This window comes from Heliangelus exortis, chromosome 6 (genome assembly GCF_036169615.1).
Source record: "Heliangelus exortis chromosome 6, bHelExo1.hap1, whole genome shotgun sequence".
Classification (NCBI taxonomy): Eukaryota; Metazoa; Chordata; class Aves; order Apodiformes; family Trochilidae; genus Heliangelus; species Heliangelus exortis.
In genome coordinates this window covers 34618603-34643601 of record NC_092427.1, presented here as the reverse complement: position 1 = coordinate 34643601, position 24999 = coordinate 34618603, and the positions used below count along the sequence as shown (strand labels likewise).

Below are 24999 nucleotides of genomic sequence, written 5' to 3'. Positions count from 1 at the left end.
GTTCCCAGCCCATGGCACTGAGTGCCACATCCAGGCTCTTCTGAAATATCTCCAGGGATGGAGAATCCACCCCTTCCCTGGGCAGCCCATTCCAATGGCTGAGCACCCTCTCCAGAAAGAAATTCTTTCTAATGTCCAACCTAAACCTCCCCTGGCACAACTTGAGACCTCTTGTGCCCTCTTGTCTTGCTGAGAGTTGCCTGGGAAAAGAGCCCAACCCCCCCCTGGCTCCAACCTCCTTTCAGGGAGTTGGAGAGAGTGATGAGGTCTCCCCTGAGCCTCCTCTTCTCCAGCCTCAACACCCCCAGCTCCCTCAGCCCTTCCTCACAGGACTTGTGCTGGATCCCTTCCCAGCCTCCTTGCTCTTCTCTGGACCTGCTCCAGCACCTCAATCTCCTTCCTGAGCTGAGGGGCCCAGAACTGGACACAGGACTCAAGCTGTGGCCTCCCCAGGGCTGAGCACAGGGGCAGAATCCCTTCCCTGGACCTGCTGGCCACGCTGTTCCTGAGCCAGCCCAGGATGCCATTGGCCTTCTTGGCCACCTGGGCAATGCTGTCAGGCATCAAGCTTCACAACCTCCTCCCTACCCCTCCCACCAGGCAATTTTTAAATGATGCCCAAGCTCCCAGGTGTTTTGAATATTTAGATAAAGTTCCATTTGGTAGCTCGAAGGCCAAGCAGAGCTTCAGGCAATTGGATGTCCTTATAACAAAGCATGAAGCCAAACCAATGGTCAGGCTGGATAATAGGGTTATAGTGATATCTGGAGGGAATGCAAGCAGTTCTGGTATTGGTAGAGCATCCCTTACTCTGTCACATACTTGGACACAAAATAACCTTGTAAAACCCTCTGGTAATCACCCAAGACTTCATGGGCCTAATTTGAAGACAAATCTCATAAAGGCCCATTGGATATGATTTTTTTTTTTGTCTTCAGGCTCTCTGCATGAGGCTACACTTGCACTGGGTACTTGAGCATTGGATCTGCTGAAACAAAGCCTGAGCAACAAGACAAGAACCAAGCTGGGTTAGGGGGGTGTTGGGGGCTAAAAGGACTTGAAGAAAACAAAAGAAAAATGAAATATATCAAATATTTGGGGCCAGGAGGCAGGCAGGACAGACACATGTGACTATTCACCTATCTGTGGTTAGGAAAAGACATTTTTCTGGTTCCTCCCCAGCTTTGATTTACTGCACCATGTCCACAGCAGACTTACAAACTCTCACAATAGGATCCTATTAATCCTGTTTAATCAATAGATTAATTTGCTTTATTTTCCTGGACATCATGTGCATTCCAACACAGTTCTACTTAGCTTCACTTTATCTCACCTTGTACATATCTATAAGTTTTTCCCCAGGTTATCTCTATCTCCTAAGTTGTATCTCATTGTCTCTCAGCTGATACACTTCCCCAGAGAAACCATGATGTGAAAAAAGCTTTGATTAAATACTAACTCATTGCCTTCTAATTGCCAGTTAGTTACATTGTTTGAGATGTCAACATATTTTATTACTGTTAAAGGTGAAATTCAGAGCTGAAAAAAAAGAAAAAGCACAAGCAGTAAAACATGTTGTCTCTTTCCCCAGCATTATGATTGAAGGGAAAGGCAATAACTGCTCAGTGTGGCTCATTTAATCTGCCCTGATATACCCTGATATAAATACCTTGATAGAGCACACTGCCAAATAAATTCTACCCTTTGAAATAAAAGGTAAATCTTAAACTACTAGCAGTTGTTAATGATTACTAGAACTGGAAATAATCAATCAAAACCCACATGCTACCGAGTAAGAATCTTCTACAAACATCCTGAATGCAGAGATTATACTCTTTATTTTAACAGCTAACAGGGAAAAGGTTAATTTATGTCTCATTACTAATCTACATAACAAGAACCATTAACTTATGAAGTTAATGAACTGAGACATCCACCAGCTCAGCCCAGTGGCTTCAGGAAAAACCTGAGGGATGTGAGCAGTGGAATGTTGCTGCTCAGTTCCCAAGGATTAGGAAGAACTTCAGTCCCAGGGTGCTGAGACCCTGACCCAGGGTGCCCCATCCCTGGCAGTGTTGGGTGGGATGGGGCTGGGAGCAGCCTGGGCTGGTGGGAGATGTCCCTGACCATGGCAGAGGGTTTGGAAGATGAGTTTAAAGTCCCTTCCAACCCAGCCCAGGCCATGGTTCTATGATGTGCAGCCTGGATTCATCCAGCTCTGCTCAGGATTGCCATCAGCTTAAGCAGTGGTTTTGAAAAAGAGAACCAGGAGGAACTCTGCTCTCCTCACAGAGTAGTTGTTCTGAAAAAAAAAAAAAATTTAAAATATTGCTGGGGGTTTTGTTTTTGGTGGTGTTTTGTTTTTTGTTTTTGTTTTTTGTTTTTTTTTTGTTGTTGTTGTTGTTGTTGTTGTTAGCTTTTTTTTTTTAATGTCTTTTGGGTTGGTTTTTTTGGATTTTTTTATCCCTGAACAGACTGCACACAATTGGCTCCAGCACCACCTTCTAAACGTGGCAGGGAGGAGAAAAGGAAGGAGCACCTTCCACTGTGTGTTCCCACCCACTTATTTTTCTGCCCCTTGTGCACTCCTAACGTCGAGGCAACATCCACTGGGATGTTGGGATTCACATCCTTAAAACTGGGAGAGCATGGTGGGCATGGGATGAGGATGGGGGGAAGCCTTGCAGCCACTGCATTGCTGTCACCCAGGCCTGTGGGAACCCCATCCTGGGAAGTTTCTGCTCCAAAAAGAGCAGCAGTGGAGCAGACTGGCTTCAGCTCAGCAGGAGCAGGATTGAAGCAGTTCCTCTGTACCTCTGTAACCTGCCCAAGGGCATGGGTAATGGGGCAGCTGTGCTGCAAAAAAGGAGGGAGGAACCTTTGAATGCAGACTGCAGAGTTCATGTTGTGAAGCCAACCTGCCTGTTCCAGCTGGAACTCCAACCACTTCACCTTCACCTCCTTTCAGGTGAAGGCTTTCAGGGCAAATGGATGGATGTCCTGGTTTGGGCCAGGATAAAGGTGATTTTCTGTCTGGTACTTTTGCTTTCAGCTCAGTCTCCTGTAAGTAGCTGCACTTGCTGAAATGAACAGCAAGTTTCTCAGATGGTGTCTGCTTCTGGGACTGATAACACTGATGTTTATAGTTACAGCCAGAGCCTGGTGTGCAGAGCCAAGGCCACTGCTCAGCTCTGAGGAACATTTTACCCTCCAGAAGGAATAAAGAGGTCCCACCTGCAGCCTCCTTTGGGGAGGAAGGGACAAGACAGATGCCAGAACTGACCAAACAGAGGATTCCATCCCCTACACCTCATACTCAGGATAAATTGGAGGGATCACGAGGGTCAAGCTTCCAGTTTCCAGCTTCCTGCCCTTCCTGCTTCCCTTTCTTTACCCGTTCCCTGTTTCTTTCAGCATCCTGGGAGGATTCCATCCACTCCTCTGCCTGTGACTCTGATCTGTGCCAGCCTGAATCTCTGTGTTCCTCCCTCCAGCTCCCAACTGCTGCTGACCTCAGGATTCCAGCCTGGACTTTCCCAGGGCTGCCCTGCAGCCTCAGGGGTGACCTGAGAGTTACTGGGGGAAAAGGGGGGAAGGGACATGGGATCAATTTTCCTGTATATTTGTATATATTTGGTAATTTTTCCTATTTATCATTACTGTTTCATTAAAGTTGTGTAGTTTAGTTTCCAACCCATAAGTCTCTCTCCTTTCTTTATCAGGGAGGGGAGAGAGATTAATAGAGAGCATCTGTTATTGGATTTAATTGCCAGGCCAGTGTTAAACCCTGAAAATGGAGAAGATCATTGCTGAACAGCCTGGCAGCCTGTTACACATTATCTGGAAGCAGCGTGGGCAGAGGGGTGGCCTGAGCCTGTCCCTGTCCCTGCTCTTCCTGCTCCATCTCAAGGAGAAAGGGATGACCCAGGAAAGAGGCAGTCCTCTGGGTTACAGCTTGTATCTGTGCAAAAGTCCAGGCAAGTTTGTTCCAGGGCCAAAAAGAGAGGTCATTTGGATAAATCCCTTCCTCAAAGGTGTAGGAAGCTGCAGGAGATGCTGGGCTTCCACTGAAGAGAGCTCAGAGAGGGGAATTATTCCTGGGCTGCATGAGAAGGAAATTATTCTTAACCACTTCTCCTCCCTAAAGAGCTACATCCCTTTTAACCATATCCTAATGATGATGAGAGCAGAAAAGCAATGGGGAATGATGTTACTGGTAGCCATGCAGCACACATAATAATTAACAAAGCTAATTAGATTAGGTTTGAAGCAAAAAAACCTCTCTGATCCACGTTCCACAAGTGATCCTATAGGATTAACTACAAAAAAAGAAAAGAAAGATAAAATCCAGGCCTTGCAGTGCCATCTTACACAGCAGAATGGCCGTTTAAAGAGGTGTATTTTACACCTCTTATTAATAATCTGTTTCCTTTCCCTGTGACAAACCTTTTTGGGTTTTTTGGTTTTGGGTTTCACTCAGCACAACTCAGTACAACAGCTTGTACACATATCTGAGAGGAAGGACCCTCTTCCCATGGCATTTTATGGGATCAGCCACCCTGCTGCAGGTAGGTTTCCACCCCCCCACTGATCTGTTTTTTTAGGGGGTTCTTTTGGGTTTTTGTGGGGGTTCTTTGGGGGTTTTGTGCAGCAGGAGGCAGGGGGTGGAAGCACAGCTCCTGGCACAGACACAGTGAGGGGTGCTCTGAGTGCTACCCTGAGCATCCAGGCTGGTGCCATGAGCAAACAGGAGCAGAAATTATTTAGCAAACAGCCAAAGGCAAAGGCTTATCATTTTTATATTTGCCTTTCAGAGATAAACCTTGTTTAAAGCAGATAAACCTTGCTTAAGCAACAGTTCTGAGAAATAAAAAAGAAAGGGGAAAAAAAAAAACCAACACCTTTTTTCTGCTGCGGGGAAGTTCATCTTTTGTAAAGCCTGGAGGAGCAGATGCTACTGTGTTCCCAGGAGAGGAAAATCAGGAAGGAAGTGAAGACCATTATCCAGGAACTGGGAATGATTGGAAGCAGCTGGAGCTGGGAATGATTGTCCTGTGGCTGCTGCCTGTCCCTGCAGAGCTGGGCTTTGGTTTCCCTTTAACTCCTTTTACACCCTGAGGGACACCCAGGCCAAGGCTGGCTGCCAGCAGGCTGGCAGATTAGTTTAGGGAATGGGCAGATGCTGCCCTAATCCCACCTGGAACCCATGCCAGAACCCAAACCCTGCATTACATAACAGGGTGGAAAGGATTTCCTAGCTACCCACAGCAGGGTTTGGATGGACACAAGGGAGGATTTGCAAGCAGGAGTGGGGCCCAGTCAGTTACAACCCAGATGGGAAGAGGGAAAGAGCCCCTGGAATGTTTCCAGGTGTCCTGCACCCAGGACCCACATGCTCATTGCAAACCCTTGGCACAAACCCCAAGAATTCAACCAGACCCACGAGAGGTTTTCCCTTTTGCTTTCTCAGGTGTGCAATGCCATCAACCACATACCTAGGCCTGGCTTCTCCTCACCCCAAAAAAACATCCAGCAAGGAGCATCACTGCTGCTCTCACCCTACAGACATCTTCTGCAGCCTCTGGATGCCAGCAGCATCTCCAAGGAGCTGAAAATAAATGAAGGGAGGGGGGGGATTTCAGCAGCCTGGTAGTACCCACACCACACAAAGCAAGCTTTCCCTGGCCCTAAACTGTTAACTAAAGAAATGGCCCTGTCCTGCTTTTGTTAAACTGAACAGTTACCTGGGGATGATGTTATTCGCTTGCATTTTGGGGTCTGCTCAGTCGTCCCAAGAGCCCCAACACAGGGTGAGTTAAAAAGAGATCATTTCCTGTTGATTTGGAGGTTAAAACAAAACAAACCCCTTATTTATGTCACTGCTCAAGCCCTGCTGAGATGACAGCTACCTTCAGCTGCTTTGGGACACGCAGGCACCATCAGCCATGGCACTAAAGAGAGCACCAGGGATGAGATGAAAACCAGGAGCTACAGCCAGGAGCATTTCCTAAATCAAGAGAAGGAGCCCTTTCCATTCAGCTGCAAGTGCCTGGAAGTCCAGAATATATTTATAACTTCCAGCTGAGGAGAAGTCAGCTAAAGCCCCAGCCTGCAGCAGAGATTCTCTGCCCTGCCTGTGACAACAGGGCCAAACCTGCAGATGTTTCTTTGCTGCAGCTCTTCAGAAGGAAGGTGGTGGCCTCCTTCATGCCAAAGTTTTGCAAAGGTATTAAAAGGAGTTTTGTGTTGTCTGGCCATCCCTGCAGCCTCCTTTCTGACACCTCACCCCTTTGCTTTATGGATTTCTTGCCCAGAGAAGGGCTCTTGCTGGCAGCTCCCTTATAAGGCAAAGCTTGGGGCTCAGCTACTCCTTTAGTTTTTAGTCTTAACTGGAAAAAAATAAACCTGTGCTCTGGTAAGCCATTGCACCAGTGTCAAACTGGACAGAAGAAAACAGAATTCCTCTTTTTTCCACCCATACCACTTTGCAAACCTTTAGCACAGGTTCCTGCAAGGCTTAACTCAGAGCTCTGCTCCCTGGGCATGGCAGTCATGCAAACAATACAAAAACTAAGGAAAAAAAACCCCATCAAACAATCTCTTGCCATCACCTGAGTTCTCAGGAGGCTGGGAACTGACCCATCCCTCCCAGGAGGTCTCTCACAAACAGTACCAGAAAATGGGCAATGACACACACAGCAGCCCAACCCATTTCCTTTCGAGCCTTTGGCTAAAAAACAACTTTTGTCCCAAACCCAGGGACTGCAAAGCTCTTTGAAGACCACAGGCACTTCAGTCACTGCAGCAAGAGTCCTGAGAAGCTAAAGGGAGGGATCATAAAATCATAGAATCCTAGAATTGGCTGGGTTGGAAGGAACCTCAGAGATCATCAAGTCCAACCCTTGATCCACTCCCGCTGCAGTTCCCAGCCCATGGCACTGAGTGCCACATCCAGGCTCTTTTGAAATATCTCCAGGGATGGAGAATCCACCCCTTCCCTGGGCAGCCCATTCCAATGGCTGATCACCCTCTCCAGAAAGAAATTCTTTCTAATGTCCAACCTAAACCTCCCCTGGCACAACTTGAGACCTCTTGTGCCCTCTTGTCTTGCTGAGAGTTGCCTGGGAAAAGAGCCCAACCCCCCCCTGGCTCCAACCTCCTTTCAGGGAGTTGGAGAGAGTGATGAGGTCTCCCCTGAGCCTCCTCTTCTCCAGCCTCAACACCCCCAGCTCCCTCAGCCCTTCCTCACAGGACTTGTGCTGGATCCCTTCCCAGCCTCCTTGCTCTTCTCTGGACCTGCTCCAGCACCTCAATCTCCTTCCTGAGCTGAGGGGCCCAGAACTGGACACAGGACTCAAGCTGTGGCCTCAAGTGTGGAAGAATATTCAGGCAGTGGGTACATATATAAGACACAAATATATTTATAAGACACTTGAGCTGGAAGCCAGGTTTAAGCCCAAGCATCTTCATGCTTCATGCTCAGCCCAGGCCTCCCAATTCCTAAATTGTCACAGGTGAGTTTGGACTTAATTCTGAACACCACTGTGACATCCTGGGGAAAGCTACTCAGTTGTCCAACCATCCTACCCCCAAATCTCCACAACGAACACTTCACTGCTGTGTAAAGCAGAATAAACATTTGCCCAAAACAAAAAGCCCAGATCCAGGCACAGATTCCATGAACTATTGAAGCAAGGTGACAGGGATGATGATAATCTGCTGCAGACAGGGCAGGCAAGGACAGCAAAGCCAGCATCAGCCTTCTCTGCCAAAGCAGCAGCAATTGCCTTGGCACAGTGAAACAGTAGAATTTATCATCTCTTTGTCCATGGTTAGTAACATCCCCATTGATTTTTCTATCTGTCTGACTTGCTCAGAGGCTGAAAACTGGAGCTACAAGTCACCCTGCTCTGCCAGGCAACCCAAAGGAGGTGACTCCCTTCCAAACCTGCCATGCCCTCACTTCTGTGGTGGCTTCTCAAGAGCATTCAGCTGGAGTCACGTCATGGGGAGGAGTTAAAAAAAAAAAAATAAATAAAAAAAGTCATGCTAGCTGAAGGGACAAGCTGAAAAATGGCAAAATGTCATCTTAGAAATACTGTTGAGGTGATCAGAAGGAAGAACAGGAAGTCATAAAAGCTACTGGAGGACCACAAAAATATTTTTGACTGGGAGGTTGGTAGCATGAGGAGAAGAGCTGTGGTTCCTTTTTTTTTTTGTTTTGTTTTTTTTTTGGGTTGTTTATTTCCTTGAGTAGCACCTCCACATGTACCACAGTGATGGCTTAGCCCAAAATACCATTTTGTTTGTGTGCTGGAAAGGGAGGAGGAGAGAACTGAAGAAAGAACAACGCAGACTGGGTATGCAGGAACGAGGGATATTTTTGTTTCTTTTACAAAGTCTTTAAGCCCCACAAAACAAAGCGTGTTGGAGCAAATTCAGCTGCTTCTGAGCCAATCTCCCTGTTTCCTCCATACCCAAGTTACTTCTCCTTTTAGCAGCATGAAGAAGAAGTGGTTGGAAATAATTCTGCTGCAGCAGCAGCATCAGCCCAGGCTTTTCCGCTGCATTTTACAAAGTTTGAGAAGGGGCCTGGGAGGGAGCTATCAGCATGAATAAAGCAACCAACGGGAAAAAACCCTCAAACATTAAAAAAAATAAAACAAATTAAAAAAAAGCATCCATCCCCAGCATTTTCCTCATACCACTGACATGAATTATGCAAGCATTGACACTGCTGCTCAAACATCCCGGCTCCATCCCGAGCTTCCTTGCTGCCTCTTTTACTTTGGAAGATCTCCAGGGCAAAGATCTTTCTTCCAAGGCTTTCAAGTGCTTAGCACACTGCTGGCATCCTAAAAAATCTTGTAAAACCCCCAGGAGTGTGTGTCCATCCCGGGTTGCTACCAGTAAGGCTGGGTTTGGGGGTTATTTATTTCACCGTGCAGGGGAAATAAATCAGATATCCCCCTGATCCATTCTAAGCTCCTTATAAATTTATAGAAAACTCAAAGGTGATCCAGCAAACTCAAGCTACCCAGAATTTCCCCGACGGAGGAAAAAGTTGAGACAGAAATTGCGTCATTTTGCGGGAGGGGTCTGGGAGAGGGATTGGAGCTGCAGGGAAAAAGCTGTGCAGAGGCACAACCTGCAGGGCTGAGCTGATACTGCACTTCCAGGGCTGGAGCCAAACCAGTTTGTTGCTGAAGGGAAAGCTGGATCTGGATAAAAAGGGGTGATGGAGGTGAAGGGGATAAAATAGTCCTGGGGGCTGAGCATCCAAATGCACCTTTGGCGGGAGTGGGGGAAGTGTTCTGGGTCAGGAACTGGCTGTAGGGCCAGGCCCAGAGAGTGGTGCTGAACGGGGCTGATCCAGTTGGCGGCTGTGGTGTCCCCCAGGGATCAGGTTTGGGCCCAGTTCTGTTTAATATCTTTATTGATGATTTAGATGGGGGGATTGAGTCCATCATCAGCAAATCTGCAGATGACACTAAGCTGGGAGGAAGTGTGGATCAGCTGGAAGGCAGGAGGGCTCTGCAGAGGGACCTGGACAGACTGGAGAGTTGGGCTGATCCCAACGGGATGAGGTTCAACACAACAACCCCATGGGGAGCTCCAGGCTGGGCACAGAGTGTCAGAAAGGGACCTGGGAGTCTGGATTGCCAGGAAGCTGAAGAGGAGCCAGCAGTGTGCCCAGGTGGCCAAGAAGGCCAATGGCATCCTGGGCTGGCTCAGGAACAGCGTGGCCAGCAGGTCCAGGGAAGGGATTCTGCCCCTGTGCTCAGCCCTGGGGAGGCCACAGCTTGAGTCCTGTGTCCAGTTCTGGGCCCCTCAGCTCAGGAAGGAGATTGAGGTGCTGGAGCAGGTCCAGAGAAGAGCAAGGAGGCTGGGAAGGGATCCAGCACAAGTCCTGTGAGGAAGGGCTGAGGGAGCTGGGGGTGTTGAGGCTGGAGAAGAGGAGGCTCAGGGGAGACCTCATCACTCTCTCCAACTCCCTGAAAGGAGGTTGGAGCCAGGGGGGGGTTGGGCTCTTTTCCCAGGCAACTCTCAGCAAGACAAGAGGGCACAAGAGGTCTCAAGTTGTGCCAGGGGAGGTTTAGGTTGGACATTAGAAAGAATTTCTTTCTGGAGAGGGTGATCAGGCATTGGAATGGGCTGCCCAGGGAAGGGGTGGATTCTCCATCCCTGGAGATATTTCAAAAGAGCCTGGATGTGGCACTCAGTGCCATGGGCTGGGAACTGCAGCGGGAGTGGATCAAGGGTTGGACTTGATGAGCTCTGAGGTCCCTTCCAACCCAGCCAGTTCTAGGATTCTATGAAGTTTCTAAAGAGTTTCTAAACCAGTTATGAACAGAAGCATCAGAAAAAAAAGGGGGAAAGAATGTTGAATTATCATATTAATAATGATTTTTTTTTTCCCACCTTGAAGTTCTTTTCCAATGAGAAGGAATTAGACACCCTAATTTGTAACACCACCTCCTTCTCCACCAAGTCCAGAAGACTTGGAGTCCACCCAAGCATTTTCTACACTGAACACAGGGGGGGGGATAAATGGCCAGAGGAAAACATTCCTTACCTCTAGGTGAGATTCCTGGTCGTCGGGGAGCTTCCTGAGCTGCTCTGCACCCAGCCTGCCTGCCTGCCCCTTCCTCCTCCATCTCCTTTCTCACTGCAGTTTCCCAAACTCCACATCCCTTCCTCCTTGGCACATCACTTGGACGCTCACGCAACACCAAGAACATCCCAATGCAATTCCCAGTGTATTCAAAAGAGCATGGATATCACCCCAGCAGGCTGCTAGAGCCAGAGGAGCCTAGGGCTGAAGGACACCCACTTATCAAGGGCAGGGCAAGGCACCAGTTTGCCCTGGTTATCCCAATCATGAGGAGGGGAGGAGGAACCTGGCTGGGTGCTCCCAGCTGTGCACACATCAGAAAGAACGGGGTCCTTTCAGTTCCCCCCTCCCCAGGCATCTCCATCAGGCTTGTTGACTGCTCAACCACTCCAGAGCCAATGAACAAGAAAATCTCTGCCCTGATGTCTCTCAAAAAGCTTCACTTCCACCTGCAGAGCAATTTTTCAAAATTGGCTCCACTTGAGGAGTTTCAAAGGGGCCGCCCGACAACTGCCTACAAAATGTCAGCCTTAAAATATCAAAATAGCCTCAAAATATCAAAATAGCCTCAAAAATATCAGCCTTAATATCTGCCCTGGGAAGGCCAGGTACAGCTTGAAGACACTGATTGCTCCAGGTAATTCAGTCACTGTGCTTTGGTCACAGTTTTCTGGGTGCAAATCGACTGGAATAAACTATTTCAAATCACTGCAGACATTCATATATTCTTTTTTTTTTTTTTGGTGGTGGAAAGTCATATGGAGGCAATCATCACATGGGCATCTGGGAGGCATTCCAGAGTAGAATCAAAGAACTGTTTTGTTTTGTTTTTTTCCTCTTTGTTGCTATTCCATAGTTTTCTTCATGTGGAAAAAACCTGAAAACAGTCAAGCTTGCATTGTTTCTTCCCTTTCTTAGGGCATGGAGAGGTGTCACATCCAACCTGCTTTAGATCTCACCTGCACACAGGACAGATAAATGGCAGGCACACAGCTCTGGGAGGGAGATTTCCTGAAGCTTTGGGATTTATTGCTGGAGTCTTCAGGGTCAGGAGACCTCTTGCAGACCCCTCCTTGCTGCTGCATCCCTGCTTGTGTTTTCAGGAAAGAAAACCAAGAGAGATACCATGGAAAAAAAGATTAATGTGGATCATCAAGAGACAGGAAAGCTGCCTTTCTGTGAAGTATATGTGTATATTTATATATCTATATTTCCTTTGCACTCTCCCTACAAGCCAGCAGGGTGTGCCTGCAGACCAGCTTTCCTATACAGCCACAGCTCCTTTTTTTTTTTTTTTTTTAAATTTAAATGATGCAAATTCCCTTCTTTATGCATCATAGCTTGCTTCAGACCAAGGAAAAAAAAAAAAAAAGAAAAAAAAAAGAAAAAAAAAAGAAAAAAAAAAAAAAAGAGGCCATGCACCCAATTAAACAAACAAAAAAAGGCTCTTTCTTGCTGACACCACCCTGACACCTTCCTGCAGTTTCTCCCTAAGAATGCAGCTGATCTTGGGCCAGCCCTAAGCTGAGGAAGAGGAGTCACTTCTGCTTTTCTAATCACCCCAAAATAACTCTCCTACTCCTCTTCAGGCTGCCTGCTCTTAGGCAGGTCCTGTTGGCAGCCTGCCCACCAGGAACCTCTCAAACTGGGTTGCCTGGGAAGGCAAAACCAGGACACAGATTTTGAAGCCATTTAGGAGCACTTTGTGCTGCAAATCTGAATGCTTGCCATCTTTTATTTTATTATTTTTATTTTTTTTTTTCCACGTTGCAAGATTGGGTGCAGCACTCTGGGAATTCACCTCTGCTGACCCAAAAGAGCTACAGCTGGCATCTGAGCTATTTTTTGACACTAATGCAAAAAAAGCTGTTCTGGATCACTCCTGAGGACCATCTGCTCTTTGTGACTGGAAAGCCATGAATTCACAAGCCAGGGAGTTTCAGAAATAGCCCAGTTCTAGCCCAAAGTGAGATGGCTCCATCCATCCTTAGGCACCTGCCTGACTTTCAGGGAGAGCTGAGGATGCTTCACCTCCCCTTAACCTGAACCCAGATCCAGAATCAAATTCACTGCAGCCTTGGCCCTGTCCCCTCTGGGTTTCTCCAGCCTGGGAACTGGCAAAAAAGGATTGGTTTGAGGTTTAGGTGAGATATTAGGGAAAATGTCTTTACTGCAAGAGTGGTGAGGCACTGGAAAGGGGGGTGGTGGAGTCAACATCCCTGGAGGTGTTTAAGAGGTGGCACTTCAGGAGATGGTTTGGTGATTGTGGGAGCTGGGTTATGGTTGGACTTGATGATCTTGAAGGTCTTTTCCAACCTTAATCACTCTATGATTCTATAAATATTGATTTAACAGCCTCCCAGGTGAGTGAAATTCTCTAAGGCATTCAGATAACCAAAATATGAAATAACCAGATCCCTACTGTCTTTCCATGTCTTAAGCCAGGACTGCCTTTTAGCTCAGTTACTTTAAAAAACAAATCAAAAGAAGTTAGAAGAATAATTTTCACCTTGCAGAGGTCATAAAAGCCAAACTCTAGTTTTAGTGTTTACAAAGTCTGAAAAACAGTTTGCAGAAATTATGGGAAAGCTAAATTTGCAGCTATTAGGTTCAATTTACATAAAGGGCTTTCAGGAGTGTCCTTGTTCCTACCAGACTGATATTCCATGTTAATTCTCATCTGAAGGAGACCAGAAAAATGCAATCTCTTCACCACCATTCAGGTCCAGAAAGATATTTTTGTGTGCTGGTGGCAATCTGGCACTTATGCAATGCCACATAAACCCCCTGAAAGTTATAAAAGATGTTTTTGCTTTATCAGTGACTATCATTTTGATGTGAAACCCACTTTAATGAATGCCTGACAACTAAACCTTTTACAGGAATGATTTCACTTGACATGAATGCATTCAGCTCCTGTTTGTTGAATGATATTCTGCTTAAACAGAGGAATTAAGTGGAATTCCTTGGGAATTCCCAAGGAATTAAGTGTCACTGTAAATCAAGGGTTTGCAACCTTTGCAGCACTCAGGACCGTGCTCCAAACCTCCCAGTGCACCCAGGACAATACTGGATTTAAGAGGGAGCTTAGGGGGATTTGCATGAGCAGAGAGTCAGTATATGCTATTTCAGAGCTGTTCTCATCACAAGCACCATCCAGCATTGGACAGAGAATATTTTTTTCAATATTTGTTTCTTTTTCCCACTGAACACAGGCAGACACAAAGCCAGACCCCCTGGACCAGGTGCTCACCACGTTCGGGTCAGGTTTGGCAGGCTGTGATTTTCCAGCTGGAGCAGAAACCTGACAGGTGAATATGCCTTGGGATATGCTCTGTGGCTCTTCCAGGCCCTGCAAAACATCCCTCAAACACATCTTGACTCATCCACTGGAGCATTGCATCTGATTTTTTTTGGGGACCCAAGGAGATGAGCAAGCTCCCAGCCATGGGGGTCTCCTACTCTCCATCACTTCTGCCTTCCTCCCAGAAATACAACAGGCTGCTAAGGTAGATCAGAGGGCAGAGGTTGTGTGGAGCTGATGACATCTCTGCAGCAAAAGGATAAAGCATTAAAAAAAATCTGGAGCTCTGTTTTGGTGTGAAAATCCCACCACCTTTCTTTACAGTCATGGAGTTAAGCAACGTGGCTTAATGGGGTTCACATCCAGAGGAACTTCTGCTGCCACTGAAATAATCTGAAGTAGTTCAGGGGTGGATTTTTTTTTTAAAGCTCCTCTTCTGCAGAATGAAAGAAGTCTAATATCTAGAGGGATAACTACAGAGATATCTATCTAGATAGATAATGCCCAGGTTTGAGCCTGGGACAAGTACTTTCCAACCTGCCAGAATGACTCAGAGTACTGAGAACACTGATTTGGAGCACTGAGAGACCCTGCAGGAGCAAGCAGTGAGAGCCACAGGCTTTCTGGAAAAATGAAAAACCCACAAAGCAGATTTTAGGTCTGAAGGGCAGCCTTGCCTTTTTTTCACCAGCAGGTGTCATGTGGAAATAAGATGTGGCCTCTCTCATCCTGCATCCCCTGCTTAAGGGCAGCAAGCCTGTCCCTGTCCTCAGATGGAGGTGTCTGGGGCACAGATTCCTGAGGAGGAGATAAATGGAGTTATTTTCCACCTGTGGTCCCTCAAAGGTGAATTACATCCCACTCAGGGGACCTGGATAACACTGCAGGAAGCACCTCTCACAGAGGAGTTCTCTGGTGGGACCTGCCACCCTTCCTTCTCATCTGTCCCTTTCCAAAAGTTGTGAACAGAAAATAAATGCAGTTAAATAACAAATTCTCATCTCACGATTTCTTAGCCACCAGTAAAAACTATCTAGGTCATTTTTTAAAACCCTTCAAGAGGGTTCTGCTCTCATTCAGTGGGATCCTCTATAGCCCAAATCTCTGGGTAAGCAGCCACTAGACCATGAAATCTTTTTATCTTCTGAGCAACAGGGACTGGAGTAAATAAAGTTGTAACTCTACTATGAACATTGGTTACTACAGTTTGTACAGTCAGGAGTTCTCTTTAATTTTGCTATGCTCTCTTCTTTTGGAGATAGGTTTTGCTTCTAACTCTGCTGCCAGGCAAGTGAGCATCCCTTCTAGAATCCACACAGCCTTCAATTTTCCTCTCCTCCTGGAACAAAACATGCTAAGGGAAAGATGGATGGTTCACAGAAATCAATTTTCACCAGCTCTGTGACAGTGTGGGAGAAGGAATTTCTGACATCCCCTGCAAAGCTTCAAGCATCCCCAGACCCACCTACAGCTTACAGGCTCCAGCAGCCCAAGCTGACGTTGAAACAGAAATGATTCATTCATAAAAATTGGTGGCTAATGTTTCTTCCATCAACCTGCTTTGAGCAAGAAAAGAGACTTAAAATTAAATTTTAAAAGGCCAAGAAAAGCAGCATCTCCTACTGAAATGAAAAGAGCTCTGGCAAAGCTGTAAAACTTCAGGGTAAGATGATGAGGTGAGCATCAGACTCACTACAGCTGGAGGGAAGGGAAAGATGATAAAAAAGAGATATAAATTTCTGGCCAATGCTCTACTGGTTGGTCAAAGGATTTGTTTTTCTTTCATAGTCTCTGTTGGACACAGCCAGTGCTTCACCTGGACTTGCCAAGGCATTTTTCTTTGCTGGTTTTTACCACCACGAAGGTGACTTCCATTGTGATCTTGCTGCTTTTCTGGCAAAAAGGAGAATGGGTGAGAATGGGTCATTTCAGACATGGAAGTCACCATCCTGCCTTGGAGGAATCCCAGCTCCAAGCACTGTGGTATTTTCCAGGCCAAAACCCAAGTGTTCCCATCTTGCTCTCCAGGAGATAACCAAGCTCAGTACCCCAACATCTATCAGTGGTCAAGTAAGGGGAAAATTTAAAAAAAATGGTTCAAGTAAACAAATCCACTCTGTAAATGTTTTATGTGGCCAAACTGGATCTTGCAAGGTGTATGGAGCTGCTCCTCAGCTGGTGCAAAGGGTATCAGTAAAGGATATTTACTCAGATATTTACTCAGCCATAACAGCCCTGGGGAGTGAAAGCCAAACCTTGTGACAGGGCAGAGAGAAATTTAATGGGGAAAAAAAAAAAAAAAAAAGAAAAAAGAAAAGAAGAAAAAAACAAAAACAGAAGAGAATTCAGTGTCATTTTTCAATCACTTATTCACAGGCAGGGCAGGGGGGCTGATGCTGCAGAAAGCAAACCAGGTTTTACCTTGGAGCTGTCACTTATGCTGAACTCTTGACATATTTTTTCACCAGCTGAGTATTTCCCTGCACTTTTTCCACCATCAGTGAAGGGATTGGCACTGAGCTCTTCACAGGGCCTATATTTTCTCCATAGGAGCCTCTCCTGACCAAAGCCCAGATTGCCAAACAAGTGGCCCTGGCTGCTACATCACTTACCCCTTTTACAGGAGGGAAGAGAATTACAATTTTTTATACATTACAATTATACTTATGATAATTAAAAAGCAGTTTTAATATACTGTGGGGGCAAAAAAGTGTTATTCTTATAGTTTTAGCTGCACATGTCAGAGCTTTGCCTCTGCCTTGAGCTAACCCTCCCATGGCCACTTTGCTTCCAGAGCTGCTTAGGTCCCAGAGCAGCAAATCCCCTGGGCATTAAACACATTTATTTACATTATTTACAACCTCCTCACACACTCAGCATTTGCTGCCAGCCTGGGGCAGCCACAACTAAATCACTTGCATGTCTTGGACCTCTGGTGGGATAGGGATGGTGTCTGGGGGGAAGAAATCAGCCTCCTGTACCCCTCACCCATCCTGTTTCTTCTCTTCTTCCCTTCATCTCAATGTTCCCTTCAAATAAAAATGAGTACATTGGAAATGTTTGGTTTTTGGTTTTTTTTTTCCAGGTCCTTCTGTTCCACGGACACCCCAGCAGGAGACCCTTCCATCTAGGAAAACAGGAAAGGTTTAGTCTCAATGATTTGACATTAAAAGTCAAATACTTCAACAATTATGCAATTATGACATTTAGCAGGAGCAGCATCCAAACAATGCTTGTTTGCATTTTCTGAAAGAGTAGACTTAAAAATATGATTTAAAAAAAAAAAAAAATCAGTGTAATTTTTAATGGAAAATAATTTGTATGTGTTCACAGAGCACTCTCATTCCTCCCTGGTCACTGACCACATCTGGTCCTCCACTACCAGACAAATAAAAAACAAACAAAAATACCCAAACCCAAAAAAAAAAATCAACAAAGTATAAAACCTTCCTTCCACAGCCATCTTCTTGGAGTAAGAAATCCCCACTGTACCCTTGTAGGGTAGAGCTAGGGGAGAGGTGCAGGGCAAGCATAGGTATTTACCAAGAAATATCTTAACCAGGATCCATGGGATTTATTAAAATACCACTAATAAACACACAGTTCTCACCAAAACTTAGGAGGTTTTCTGGAGCACACAGCAGGAACATGCAGGAACCTTCTTTCAGACCCAGCAGGACCCCCCTCTCTGTTTCATCATGATATCCTCTTGGTTCATGGGATGCTCCACCCATTTGCCTTTGTTGGCAGCAAATCCAATTGCAATTCCTTGTTAAATGTGGCAGGAAAATACGTAGGAAAAAATATTTCCCTCTCATCTCCATCTTGTAGAATGGCAAAGCTGGCCTTGGAGGATGAATTTAATTCCAACTCCCCAAAAAAACCAAAATCCCACAGAAAAATTTATACTATCAAGTAAGTCAGTGGCACTGCTATGTGGAAATGAAACTTAAAAGATGACAAGCTCAGATGGCAGTCCCAAACCTGTCAAGCTCTTACCCAAATCAGGTGCAGAGATTTAGTTGAATATACAGGTTTCTGGCTGCTGAGATTTGTGTTTCCTTTCTCACTTACTGAATAAGGGGTTTGTGGATTGATTAATTTTAATCAGGTTTCTCTCTGTCTGTCATGCAGACTTGTCAGATCTGATTGGCAGGGCATGAAAAAGGAATAAAACCCAAACAGAGCAGTGGAGAAGGGAGTCTCAGGCTCCTTCCCCCCCAAAGCTCCCACGTGGGGCTGGCAAGAGGTGAATCCTGCAGGGGGGGAGCTGGCAAGCTGGGCTGAGACAGCCAACCCAGGGACATGGATCCAACAGCAAAGGAGCCAAATCCTTGGAAACAGAGTCATGGAATCCTTTAGGTTGGAAAAGACCTTTAAGGCCATCAAATCCAACAATTAACTCAGCAGTGCCAAGGCCACCCTGTCCCTCAGCTCCACATCTACACAGCTTTTAAATCCCTCCTGGGATGGAGACTCCACCACTGCCCTGGGCAGGCTGGGCCAGGGCCTGACAACCCTTTGGGGGAAGAAATTTTCCCAAATACCCAACCTAAACACTCCCTGGCACAACAGGAGGCTGTTTTCATAGAATCACAGAACTGGCTGGGTTGGAAGGGACCTCAGAGATCATCAAGTCCAACCCTTGATCCACTCCTGCTGCAGTTCCCAGCCCATGGCACTGAGTGCCACATCCAGGCTCTTTTGAAATATCTCCAGGGATGGAGAATCCACCCCTTCCCTGGGCAGCCCATTCCAATGTCTGATCACCCTCTCCAGAAAGAAATTCTTTCTAATGTCCAACCTAAACCTCCCCTGGCACAACTTGAGACCTCTTGTGCCCTCTTGTCTTGCTGAGAGTTGCCTGGGAAAAGAGCCCAACCCCCCCCTGGCTCCAACCTCCTTTCAGGGAGTTGGAGAGAGTGATGAGGTCTCCCCTGAGCCTCCTCTTCTCCAGCCTCAACACCCCCAGCTCCCTCAGCCCTTCCTCACAGCACTTGTGCTGGATCCCTTCCCAGCCTCCTTGCTCTTCTCTGGACCTGCTCCAGCACCTCAATCTCCTTCCTGAGCTGAGGGGCCCAGAACTGGACACAGGACTCAAGCTGTGGCCTCCCCAGGGCTGAGCACAGGGGCAGAATCCCTTCCCTGGACCTGCTGGCCACGCTGTTCCTGATTTTCTCTTGTCCTGTTTCCCAATTTTCTCTTGTTCTACCACTTCTTTCTTGGGAGACAGCACCCGCCTCACTACAACCTCCTTTAGGTAGCTGGAGGGAGCTGGAAGGTTTTCCCTCAGCCTTCTTTTTCTCCAGCTGAACATCCCCAGGTTCCCTCAGCTGCTCCTCATCAGATTTCTGCTGCAGATTTCAGCTTCATTGCCCTTCTCTGGCCATGCTCCAGCCCCTCCATGTCCTTCTCGTGGTGAAGAGCCCCGGATAAAATAGAAGCTGTTAGCAAGAGAATTCCCTGCACTTCCTTCCAAGTCTTTGTGCAAGGAAACTGCCATTCTGCCTGCCTATTTTCTCATGAAGTAAAGGACTGAAACAGAACTAAGGCTTCAAAAGCAGGTTGCAAAAAAATGCCCTTCCCCCTTTGCTGCCCTGGGACAAGGTGGTCTTTAGGGCCTCATCCAACCCAAACCTTTCCCTGGTTCTATGAGCTGACCCCAGGATTTGAGGGGTGGCCTCAGCAGTGCCCATCCCACATTATTCCTGACGTTTTCCAGGATGCTGTTGGCCTTCTTGGCCACTGCTAGCACAGTGGGCACTGGGCACACTGCTAGCTGGCCAAACAGCACTTCCAGGTCCTTTTCCCAGTGGTTTGCATGTGCTGGGAAGGCAGAGGGCATTGCTTTGGGATGGGAGTGCCACCACGTAGCACCCAGTACCCACCCTCTGACACCCTAAGGATGGGCACCAGGGAAAAAACAACAAGAAAACCAAACAACCCCAACAACTTGAGCTTCTCCCTGAGCACAACCCGAGTCCCCCAGCAGCGTGCGGGTGTTCCGTGACCATTCCCAGCAAATCCAGAGCTCTTCTCCCCTCTTTGTTCCCTCACCGGCTCCGCTCGCCATCCCTCCCTTCCCTCCTGCCTCCTGCCGGGATTTCTCCCGGGCTCAGCACCCACATCCCGGGCAGGGCTTCACCATCCACCCCGGGGCCTCCTCGGGCTGTGGGAGCAGCGGGGATCCAGCGGGGATCCAGCGGGGATCCAGCCGGGATCCAGCCGGGATCCAGCCGGGAAGCTCCCGGGCTGCCTCCCACGGCTCAGGGAGCGGAGCATCCCAAGGGAAACGCCCCGAGCTGCCGGGAAGGAGCCGGCTGGGAACGAGGCCTTGGCAACTTGCGCCTTTAAATCCATTTTACTATTGCTGTCGTTTGGGTTTTTTCTTTTTTTTTTTTTTCTTTTTTTTCTCGCTAACTGCTTAATTGCAGCCATTTATCCGCGTCTGTCTCGGCCCCACACCCACAGATGCAGCCGCCCACGCCGGCCCACGCTCTGAGTCACACTCCCAGCTGCTGTCAAAAATTAAAAAAAATGAAATGAAATCTTAAAAATAAAAATAAAAAAATTTAATATTAAATAACATAACATAAAATAACATAAAATTAAAAAATAATATAAAATAAAATAATAAAAATAAAATAAATAAAAATAATAAAAATAAGAAGAATAATTAAAAATAGTAAGATAATAAAATAAAATAATATAAAATAAATTAAAATAAATTAAAATAAAATGATAAAATAAGATGAAATAAAATAAAATAAAAAAAACAAAATTAAATAAAATAATGTAAAATAAAATAAAATAATAAAAAAATAAAATAGCATGGCAAAGTAGCATAAAATAAAATAATAAAATAAAATAAATTAAAATAAATTAAAATAAAATGATAAAAAAAATGAAATAAAATAATAAAATAAATAAAGCAAAATTAAATAAAATAATGTAAAATAGAATAAAATAATAAAAAAATAAAATAGCATGACAAAGTAGCATAAAACAAAGTAATAAACTAACAAGATAAAATAAACTAACAAAATTAACAAGAAAATAACAAAGTAAAAATAAAATACAAATTTTAAAATAGAATAAAAATAAAAAATAAAATAACATAAAATAAAAATTAAATTAAAACTAAACTAAAAATTTTAAAATAAAATAAAACATAATAATAATAATAATAATAATAATAATAATAAATAATAATAATAATAAATCCCCCCCCACTCCCTCACAACCCCCAAACCTCTCCCTTCACACACGTGCTGCTCCTTAGCTCTATTTCCACAGATCCCTGGGAGCCAGCTGATCCCTCTCAGACCCGCACCCAGCAGGCTGCAGCCCTCACATTCCCGCGTTTTGCATCGAGTTGACTTCCATGGGGGAGCTGACCCTGGTGTGAAATTCTTGGAAATTTGGCTGGATCACTCAGCCAAAAATCAAGAAAAAAAAAAAAAAAAAAAGCGCCTTTATTTCCAATTAAAAACTCCTATCGTGCTCTTAAAAAGAATACAGATATAATATTAAAAATATAATTTAGAATAACAAGCACACTGGGGACAGCATCACCCTGATGTGTAGCCTCAGCCACCCCCTGCCCTTGACCTGGCAGACATCCCCCCTGCCGGATCCCCGGGTTTTGTTCTCCCGGGCACAGCATCCCTGCTCCCGGCAGCTTAGGAAGGATATCGAGGAGATCGAGGTGCTGGAGCAGGTCCAAAAGAGGCAACTGGGCTGGTGAAGGGATCCAGCACAAGTCCTGTGAGGAAGGGCTGAGGGAGCTGGGGGTGTTGAGGCTGGAGAAGAGGAGGCTCAGGGGAGACCTCATCACTCTCTCCAACTCCCTGAAAGGAAGTTGGAGCCAGGGGGGGGGGTTGGGCTCTTTTCCCAGGCAACTCTCAGCAAGACAAGAGGGCACAAGAGGGCTCAAGTTGTGCCAGGGGAGGTTTAGGTTGGACATTAGAAAGAATTTCTTTCTGGAGAGGGTGATCAGCCATTGGAATGGGCTGCCCAGGGAAGGGGTGGATTCTCCATCCCTGGAGATATTTCCAAAGAGCCTGGATGTGGCACTCAGTGCCATGGGCTGGGAACTGCAGCGGGAGTGGATCAAGGGTTGGACTTGATGAGCTCTGAGGTCCCTTCCAACCCAGCCAATTCTAGGATTCTATGATTCTATGATCCCTGCTCCCGGCAGGATCCCGGCAGCATCCCCGCTCCCCGCAGGATCCCGGTTCCCCGCAGGATCCCGGCTCCCGGCAGCATCCCTGCTCCCGGCAGGATCCCTGCTCCCCGCAGGATCCCGGATCCCGGCAGGATCCCTTCCCGCAGCCGCGCAGCAGCAGATGGTGGCTGTCGCTGGCAGCAAACCGGAGCCTCGGGGCCCTGATTTATGGGCACAAACACCGCCTGAATTGCTGAGAAACAGCTCGCTCGGTGGCCACAGGCACCCCGAGTTCAGGCTGCTGCAGGGTGGGTGGTGTGGGACTTCTTTGGGTTTGCTGGGAAGCAGCTGAAACGTAAAAAAATAAAAAAATAAATAAATAAAAAAAGAGAGGGCAGATGGGTTTCATGAAGTTGCCACAAGGATCGTTCCATGACGTGCCTAAGCTGCTAAATATTAAGAAAAAAAAAAAAAAAAAAAATTAAACTCAGGCCCTCCTCCTGAGCTTCCTAAAGCTGGTGGCAGAGCTCTCATCACCTCCCTGGGAGCAGAGGGATGTAGGAATTGGAGACCCAGGGACAAATTGTTTCCTTTTGCTCCTTGGATGTAACTCCACATGAAGTCCCTTCAGCACAGCAGGTCAGGGACTGAAAGCCACATCTTGCTGCTGGATTCAGAGTTTCCCAGTGACTGAGACTTGAGGTCACCCTTTTATTTTCTCCATCCATCCACCCATCCATCCATCATTTTATCCATCCATCCATCCATCCATCCATCCATCATTTTCTCCATCCATCTATCCATCCATCCATCCATCCTTTTTTCTCCATCCACCCATCCATCCATCCATCCATCCATCCATCCATCCATCCATCCTTTTTACCCATCCATCCATCATTTTCTCCATCCATCCATCCATCCATCCATCCATCCATCCATCCATCCATTCATCTTTTTATTTTCTCCATCCTTATATTTTCTCCATCTATCCATCCATCCATCACTTTCTCCATCCATCCTTCCATCTATCCATCCATCCTTTTTTCTCCATCCACCCATCCATTCACCTTTTTATTTTCTCCATCCTTATATTTTCTCAATCTAATCATCCATCCTTTTATTTTCTCCTTCACCCATCCATCCATCCATCCATCCATCCATCATTTTCTCCATCTATCCATCCATCCTTTTTTCTCCATCCACCCATCCATCCATCTTTTTATTTTCTCCATCCATCCCTTTATTTTCTCCATCCACCCATCCATCAATCCATCCATCCATCCATCCATGGGAGGAGGCATTACCCAAGCACATCCATCTCCTCCTGTTGTAAAGGAGCTCCAGGAGCTGGAGCCTGGTCGGATGGGGCTTGGAGCAACCTGGGCTGCTGGGAGGTGTCCCTGCCCATCCAGGGGGGTTGGACTAGATGAGCTTTAAGGTCCCTTCCAACCCAAACCAGTCTATCAGAGGATCAGGAGGGTGACCAGCCCTTACCACTCCCCCCCCAGACACCCCAAAAAGTGCCCAAAATAGGCTGAGTGACCCAGGGAGCATGGCAGGGTTCAGTAGCCAGGGATAACACCCCACCAGGCTTTTTTTTTTTTTTTCCAGGAAACAAATAAGTCCATAGCACTGCAGTACTGAGCAACCCCTTCTCCCTCTTTTTTTTTTTTTTTTTTTCCCCTGCTTGTTTTTGTTCATTTTCTTTCGTTTTGTTTTTGTTTGTTTTCAGGAGAAGCGGGGGAGGAGGGAGAGAAAGGGGTAGAAAAAACATTTCGTGATTTGGTTTCAACTGCATTGCACTTTCCCCGTGCTTTTCTTCTGCTCGCTGGGAGCCACACGTGCAAGTAGGAGAGAACAGCACATTTCACCAGCCTGAAAAACACTGCCTTGGGCCTCACCCAAATAAACCTTCCCCAGCTTCACTTCAACTTAAATCAAGTCTTTTCAACCAGACCTGCGACCCGGGGTAGCGAGGGGGTTTGAAGAAAAAAAGGTGTCAGATGGCACCTTGAGTTTCAACAACAGCCTCAAATATTTTTAGGTTGTTGATGGCCTCAGGAAGCAGCACAGAGCCCTGGCAAGTCCATTGCTTCCAAGCAGGAAGCAGTAAAGCAGTCGAGGCTCAAGGAGGAGACTTTCTGTCTTCCTTCTATAAATGACACGAAATACGTCAGGAGGAGAAGCGAAAAGAATCACAAAACCAGATGGAAACTGCCCCTTCTCCCTTCTTCCTCCTAACATAGCAGCTCTAAACGACACACACCTCAGAGGAGCTGCAGTTTCAAACGTGGTTGTTTATCCAATTATTTCCATACGTGTCTTATTTATTTAAGATCAAGACAAATACTCCTGGCACGCCTGCTCTCCCAGCATTAATCATCTCCCACAGCCCGGGCTGCCGGGGATGCAGGAGGTGGAAGGAACGTGACAGCCGTGTGTGGGTGGGCACGGAGGTGGGTGTTTGCCTGGTGGAGCAGATGTTTGCAGCAAGCCAGCCTGAATGTTAAAATTTAGAGCCTTCCTGGGGTCTTGCACAAGGTTCCTCGGTTGTTTTTCAGTTTAGTTTTGGAAAAAAAATTGATGGTTTTCTTTTGCCGTCAGGATAGGGCTGGTTGGGGCTTGGGGGCTGAGCCTCTCTTGGGGTGAGATGGGGAATTTGTTGCCCTTTGGGGTGGTCTCTCCACACCTCTTCTCATTGCCTCTGTGCCATGGCTGCTTGGCTGCTTTCCCCTTCCAACTTGGTTAATGCCATTTCTAACCAAAGGAAGGCTTTTGGCACCAGGAAACCTGATTACAATAATCCTGATTAAACACTCCTCAATTAAACACCCCATTAAATCTGTCCACAGCCAGAGTCAGTCCTGGAGATTAAAGCCCAGTGGCAGTGAACACCTCATGGGGGATTATGCC

General features: G+C 46.5%; 1 protein-coding gene across 1 annotated transcript in view; it reads right to left on the bottom strand.

Annotated features, from left to right (window-relative positions):
* Window positions 1–24999, bottom strand: part of GLS (glutaminase) — a 119667-nt gene that overhangs the window by 75774 nt on the left and 18894 nt on the right. The window lies entirely within an intron of this gene.